Consider the following 7,990-nt stretch of genomic DNA (forward strand, 5'->3'; position numbering starts at 1 on the left):
TAAATGCCAATCCTTTCATTACGAAAAAAGAGAATTGATGTTCAACAAAATGTAACGTGCGAAGCAGTTCTCAACATCTGTCTATTGATTTACTCTTGTCTGTAAGATTTTCATTCACTTATCAAATACCTCTATCAGTTAGTTGAGTAGATTTTGCATCAAAAAATCATTCCTTTTGCTCAAAAACAGACCGATTTTGAAGCTGGTGCTGTTGAGGATAGTGCTACTTCCGGTGATAATGCTGTCGTCTATGTTACAGCAACGAGTGACATTGTTAATTATGGAATTGAGCGAGCTGTTTTTGCATTCATCACCGGAAAAACAAGGATAAGTATCGTGGGTCTGTGTCACGTGGCACAAGCAGCTTAGTTCATCCTGCTCCTGGTCGTCGATATTTCTTTTGCCCAAAGAAATGATGGATTGTTTTCTACATTCATCATTAGAGAAGCAAGTGTAGCCTGTGTAGAAAATAAAATAAAATTAGGCCAAACATAAATATCAAACAGGCGGGAAGTACAAGAAAAGAAGGTTTGCAAGAGGTGCAATTACCGGAAGGGAGCAGAGTAATATATTAATTATTCTATATATAGATTATGAAATGAAAAATAAGATCATTGTAATTCCCCCAATAGAAAAAAATTTCAGAAGAATCTTCGTAGATATGTTAAGAGCCTCGAAGTTATCAGATCGGTAATTATTACCCATTTGGCAAATATGAAAATTCAAAATATATGTAGTGGAGTGGATACTTTTTCAGGAAACACCGGCCACCCCGATGTCCACGTGACCCTTCCCCCTAGATGGCACCTTGTGTCCGCGCATAAAAAGGCAGTCATTTAGTTTGTTCTGTGCCAAACCCACTACATCTATATATATAATTCTCTTCATGGCTCAATAGTTTGGACTAGAGATGGGAAACGAACCGAACCGAACGAACCGAACTCGAACCTCACTTATGACCGAACCGAACCGAACCCGAACTTTGAAACTGCTTGGTACGAACCGAACCGAACGAACCCTCCTTTTCTTAACCGAACTAATTTGCAATTTTTACATCCCTTTTTATATTTTGGGTTTTAAAAAAAAAATTACTTAAATATTTTATTTAAATTCTAATGATTCCATTATACTTTGAAAACTTGGGAGGGGGGTGGTGGTATTTTGAAATAAAAAAGCGGCGCGCTTTGATTCCCATGGGTTTTTCCGTACGTGCCGACTCTCCCCTAACCTTGAATGTTCGCGGGCTGTTTGCAATATTGGTTTTGAGTCGAATAGGCGCCCTCTAATTAGATCTAGATCTAGATTCAAGTTCCTAGTAAGTAGAAAGTCAACATAACATTGTCACTTTTATTTGAGATGGCTGTTAGTTGAGAGTAGAATATTTTTTGCCGATTAGAGAGTGTAGATATAAATAGGTTCATTTGTGTTCTAGTTTAAAATAAATTTTAATTATCTTCTATTAAGTGATTTATTTTTACAAAAATTGTGAAGTATTCCATATTGGAATATTATCAGTGGCGTAGCAAGGGTGGGGGAGGAGGGTGAGAAATGTAAAATCCCCCCGTGCCCCCTCTTGAGGGGGGGGCCCAAATTAGAGTTTTTTACAATAAATATTCAATATTACGCAAAATGCAGGGGCCCCCAAAGAGGTCCAGCCCCTCCCGGGCCCCCAAATGATGAAAAATTCCTATCTACGCCCCTGAATATTTTTACTATTATTCTGTTTTGCATTATTGATTATCAGTATTTTTAATGCAGCGTTTCTCAAACTTTGGGTCCTCTCCCGTGGGTGGGGATGGTTAGTACCTTGAATTGGGGGATGGGGAGACGCAACTTCTTGACGAAAAGGGGTGTCATAGAGTGTGTGTGTGTGTGTGTGTGTTTTCTGGTGGCGGTAAGAAGAGGTTAAGCGATTGATTGGTGTTTATGCATTAAGGATGATGAAATTAGCGTAATGCAAATGTGAAACGGCAAACAATCTTGAGACATGAAAGAGTAAAGACGTTGTTTTGTGGTGACCTAGATTTTGTTTAAATATCAGTATATTTCATTAATATTACATCTCTATCTCAAGTTAAATATATTATGTGAATATTGTAATAACAGTAAGGCTATATTGAGTTGTTCACATAAGAACTTTATTTTAAAGTTTATTAAGTTTATATGTTATTATAAGGCTTGTCTTCGAGTCCGAAGATTAGTGAGGAATGCAGATTTTCCCATGGCTGTGCAGGCCCAGCTGTGACTTACATATTTTGCCACATCCATGGCAAGCATAACCACTGTTTGCAGGTAGTCGATTTAGTTTTTCTTTTCGCGTCTGCGTTTGTCCCCGGCAACGGATTTTCTTTTGGTCTCAAATGTGTATCCCGCGGCCATCTGGAGTGACCTCCAGCTGTCTCGTTCTGAGGCCGCATGCAACCAGGTGCTCTCTTCTATGTCAGCTAAGATAAGTTGACGCCTAAGAAAACATTTTAAAACATCTCCGCTAGTGTGATTCTTCTGCATTTTTTTTTTGTCTCAGAATAGTCGAATTTCTTCCGTGTATTGCAATTTATAATAGTAACGACTTATGTGTGAAAAAAAATCCTCGCTAGAGACGTCTTTACACGAAGAATATTTCTTTAAAAAGATCACGCCCATTACAGAAGTACTTGCGCAATATGTAGGCCTACCTAGAATGTCCCTTACATAATTCTATTGGCCAGGTCTGCCTCTTTATTATTAGATTTAATATGGCCCTCGACGTTTTTTTTTATTATGATGAATAGTGCGTTATAAAAGAAAGCACATCGATATTAGCTTTTTAAAAAAATTCGCTTAGCGCCGAGTCACGCCCTGAATTAAACCACTTGCCTACTTGAGCGAAAACCTACCGCATCTTTATTTCTATCTCCATTAAGAAATTTTTACAACGCCTTAAATGTATGTAGGCAACATTATTTTGGAAAAAGTATTGCCCATAGGCCTATTCTATATTGCAAAGTATTTGTTTTATGTAAAAATTCAAATAAAAAAGTTTTAACTAATAAATTGCATTAAACCTTATAACTTAATTTTGCTATTACATAATTTCATAACATCGAACCGAGCCGAACCCGAACTTTAGACCTGACCGAACCGAACCGAACCCGAACTATACTCGTCATCGAACCGAACCGAACCGAACCCGAACTATACTCGTCATCGAACCGAACCGAACTCGAACTTAAATCTGACCGAACCGAACCGAACCCGAACTTTAAAAGTTGGGTTCGATTCCCATCTCTAGTTTGGACACCAAGAAGTAAAGGAAATATCACTCTTTTGTTTCTGCAAGTCGGACTAGAGTTACCCCACGTAACTTAAGGGGTGATAAAAAAAGAGGGGAGGGATAGAACATCTAATATTCACCCGTCACTAAATAGCAGGGTCCGACATAACCATTGTGACCAAGAAGTTATGGAAAGATCATTCTTTTATTTCTGCAAGTTGGACTAGAGTTACCCCACGTAAAAAAGAAGGGGGGGGGGGGAGAACAAGTAATCTACTCTGTATTCACTCGTCACTAAATAGCAGGGCTGGATTCAAGCGTTTTGGAGCCCTATGCGAGACGTATTTCGCGAGGCCAAGTTTGGGTAGGGATACGGATAAAAAGTGAAAATTAAGAGTTTGTATTAGAAAATAAATTCGTATTTGCATTTATTCATTCTTTTCTACGTACAGAATTACTTAACAATCCTTGCGTGTAGCGAAATCATACAGTATATCATAAAAATTATTTTTCCTACATAGATAGAAATAGCAAGAATTACTAAATGTTTCAATCTATCTACGAGAATTGTTTACCTCAATTAATTTTTCATTAGTTTTTTCATTACTTTAATATAGTAGAAGAAGTAGCTGGGATACTTGAGAACATCCTGTTACAAGTAGATGTAGTACTTGAGAACATCCTGTTACAAGTAGATGTAGTACTTGAGAACATCCTGTTACAAGTAGATGTAGTACTTGAGAACATCCTGTTACAAGTAGATGTAGTACTTGAGAACATCCTGTTACAAGTAGATGTAGTACTTGAGAACATCCTGTTACAAGTAGATGTAGTACTTGAGAACATCCTGTTACAGGTAGATGTAGTACTTGAGAACATACTGTTACAAGTAGATGTAGTAATGCTGCGTATTTTTTTTTATGAAATCAAGTGTCAAGTTTCGTGTGCACGCTTATTTTTTTAAATTTCGATATATGTTCACACCAAACTTGTTTGTGTCACCTTTTATTAACTGTTCATAATAAATACTTATGTTAGTCATGTTTACAGCTAATTACATTTTTAGTAGCTTTAGAAAACTTGCTAGTTGACAGGTGATCTATCATGTCCGAGGGAATGAATGAACGTTACCTGTCTGGGGGCATGAGATACAAAAGTCGTATCGCAAGTACCTGATACCGATGCAAAATCTGATGAAATAGTTTCGCATCTTAGTTATGTGGACTTGATTAGCAGGTTCTGACAAAGATGTACAACCCGTTGTATTCGATGGAAGCAGGTTCTGACAAAGATGTACAGCCTGTTGTATTCGATGGAAGCAGGTTCTGACAAAGATGTACAACCCGTTGTATTCGATGGAAGCAGGTTCTGACAAAGATGTACAACCCGTTGTATTCGGTGGAAGCAGGTTCTGACAAAGATGTACAGCCCGTTGTATTCGATGGAAGCAGGTTCTGACAAAGATGTAAAGCCTGTTGTATTCGATGGAAGCAGGTTCTGACAAAGATGTACAGCCCGTTGTATTCGATGGAAGCAGTTTCTGACAAAGATGTACAACCCGTTGTATTCGATGGAAGTAGGTTCTGACAAAGATGTACAACCCGTTGTATTCGATGGAAGCAGGTTCTGACAAAGATGTACAGCCTGTTGTATTCGATGGAAGCAGGTTCTGACAAAGATGTACAACCCGTTGTATTCGATGGAAGCAGGTTCTGACAAAGATGTACAACCCGTTGTATTCGATGGAAGCAGGTTCTGACAAAGATGTAAAGCCTGTTGTATTCGATGGAAGCAGGTTCTGACAAAGATGTACAGCCCGTTGTATTCGATGGAAGCAGTTTCTGACAAAGATGTACAACCCGTTGTATTCGATGGAAGCAGGTTCTGACAAAGATGTACAGCCTGTTGTGTTCGATGGGAGCAGGTTCTGACAAAGCTGTACAGCCTGTTGTATTCGATGGAAGCAGGTTCTGACAAAGCCGTACAGCCTGTCGTATTCGATGGAAGCAGGTTATGACAAAGATGTACAGCCTGTTGTATTCGATGGAAGCAGATTCTGACAAAGATGTACAGCCCGTTGTATTCGATGGAAGCCGGTTCTGACAAAGATGTACAACCTGTTGTATTCGATGGAAGCAGGTTCTGACAAAGATGTACAGCCTGTTGTATTCGATGGAAGCAGGTTTTGACAAAGATGTACAGCCTGTTGTATTCGATGGAAGCAGATTCTGACAAAGATGTACAGCCCGTTGTATTCGATGGAAGCCGGTTCTGACAAAGATGTACAACCTGTTGTATTCGATGGAAGCAGGTTCTGACAAAGCTGTCCAGCCTGTTCTATTCGATGGAAGCAGGTTCTGACAAAGCTGTCCAGCCTGTCGTATTCGATGGAAGCAGGTTCTGACAAAGCTGTCCAGCCTGTTGTATTCGATGGAGGCAGGTTCTGACAAAGCTGTCCAGCCTGTTGTATTCGATGAACTCACCATTAGTTCCACACTTTCGACATTTGCTAATAATATAAAGTTCCTATGTTTTTTTTGGTAATTTCTAGTCCTATCAAATCCGTTTGGTATTATGTTGACAAAGCCTTCTTTATTATTCTTTGGGTATACGTTTCCAGTGCTTTTACAAAGTTGTCAGTAACTTTCCATTCTTGGATTGATTCTGTGGTCGTCTAAAGTTCTATTAACTAGTCATGCCCAACTGAGTCATAGACTTTTGCTGTTTGCTTGGCATAATACTTTTCATCAATATTTAGCTGTACTTTAAGCCCATTATCCCCTCACAGCAGCCTTCTTATTCATGAAATATTTATTTATGTTTAAAGCACTTTTTTACATTTTATGTTTTTAACAAGGAATTAAATACTATCTCTATACCATAGACATAAATACATATAGACTGGCCGATAAAAGAGTTTTATGAAACGAAAATTTGTGACTTGCAATTTTGTGTACTTTATTATACAGCAGTGTAGTTTTGTTTAATCTCTAAGACTGAAGATCATGCAACTTTTCAGAATTCGGAAATCCGACAACAATAGATATACATGTTTTAAAGTTGCATGAAGTTATTTCCTTTTTCCAGTATGGTCTATACCTAAGCCGACAATGTGACGTCGCGCGATCAGATGATTATGAATGCAAGGTCAATGTGCTTGAGTTAGGTGGGGACACAACGAGGTGGGATTAAAAAGGTGAAGGTTAAGATAGCGTGGGCATGAAAAGAAGATTTTAAGAGGTTTGGGGGAGGAGAATATTTAAGTAGTTAGTTGTTTTTTTTTTTCTTTTACAAAGCTTATATCAGCTCTGTCTGTCTGGTAAAAAGTTTGAGCATGTTTTTCTACCATTTCCCATTCTCGCATCTAGTTGAAACTTTGCAACCAATAAAAAAAATTAACCAATTTGTGTTAATTAATTATTGGTGATTAATTATTTTTTGATTATGAAATAAGGAGAATAAATGCTACTTAATGAGAGATATGGATGTATATTTGAATTTAATTCCATTCGTTTTGTCACGTTTTTTCTCCCACTTCCCATTCTCGGATCAAATTGAAATTTTTTTAGTCGATGACAATACACGAATCAATCCCAAAAATTAATCAATAAGTTAGTCAATTAGTACTCTTTTTCTTTTTCTTGTTTTCAGTTAGAGTCAGTTAAAGTTAGGACTTGAAGAGTGAGAGCTAAATGTCGCTAGTTAAGATTCAAGGTTACTTAGTTTATTTGATCATTACTAATATTATAATATCCTGTATCCAAAGCCGGCCCTAACAATTGAGGGGCCCTATGAGAAACGGATTGCGCGGGGTACAGTGTGGGTAGAGATAAGCATAAAGTCAAAATTAAGATTTTGTATTAGAAGATACATTCCTCTTTGCGATAAATTATTTATTAAATGAAAGCTGACAATTCTGTTTTTTTTTTTATCGCGCGTACGATTAGCAACCCAAAATGACAATAGTGTCAATTTTTTTCAGAGATTTTCATGAGTTTTCAGGAGATTAATAATTTCAGGAGGTTTCCAGGACTTTTTCGTATATTTTGCAATTTCAGAAGATTTCTAGGTGGCCCTGGAAAATCAGGAGGTTGCGGAAACCCTGTTATTATATATAAGGTATAATGATTTAATTTAACCATTTACACTTAGAATTAGTGCGGGGCCTATGAAAGTTTGGGCCCACTGCGGCCGCATAGGTTGCAATGGCCTATGAACGTTCCTGCCTGTATCTGAATCATATTTATTGTATCTATATTTATTGTTTCAAGTTCAAGTTTGAAAGAGTTAAACTCAAGAAACCATATTTACACTGTGTTATTAAATTGTATCTTAGTTGTGTTAATCTTACAACAGTGGCAACTCTGCACCGGCATGTCAAATGATTTTTAGAAGATAAAAACACAAGTCAATCTTTTCAAATAACATCGTGACATATCTCTCCCGCGAAGTGAAAAGCAATGTTTATGTATATAAATAAATGATTATTCCCCAAACCTAGAAATACCTAATTAGGCTACTTAATTTATTTATTAATGTTAGTTACATAACAGCATTTTTATTCAATTTGAATACTGGTGAATATGTTTTAATTAGGCCTACTTACTTGAAGTCCATTCTTTCTGGCAGCTGACTAAAATAATAAGACTCAAAAAAATAAGCGAAAATTGATTGAACATTCTCTTGTCTTATAAATATCTGAAAATGAAATAATTTAGTCAAGAACTTGAGACTTTG

The 7,990-nt window shown here is 37.2% G+C and overlaps 1 long non-coding RNA gene across 1 annotated transcript; it reads right to left on the reverse strand.

The window, feature by feature from the left end:
* LOC129922007 (uncharacterized) lies at window positions 1–7,990 on the reverse strand. Its single transcript, XR_008773946.1, has 2 exons — window positions 7,860–7,990; window positions 1–458 (listed from the first exon to the last, which is right to left on the reverse strand). It is a non-coding gene; the product is annotated as an uncharacterized LOC129922007 (long non-coding RNA).

This window comes from Biomphalaria glabrata, chromosome 1 (genome assembly GCF_947242115.1).
Source record: "Biomphalaria glabrata chromosome 1, xgBioGlab47.1, whole genome shotgun sequence".
Taxonomy (NCBI): Eukaryota; Metazoa; Mollusca; class Gastropoda; family Planorbidae; genus Biomphalaria; species Biomphalaria glabrata.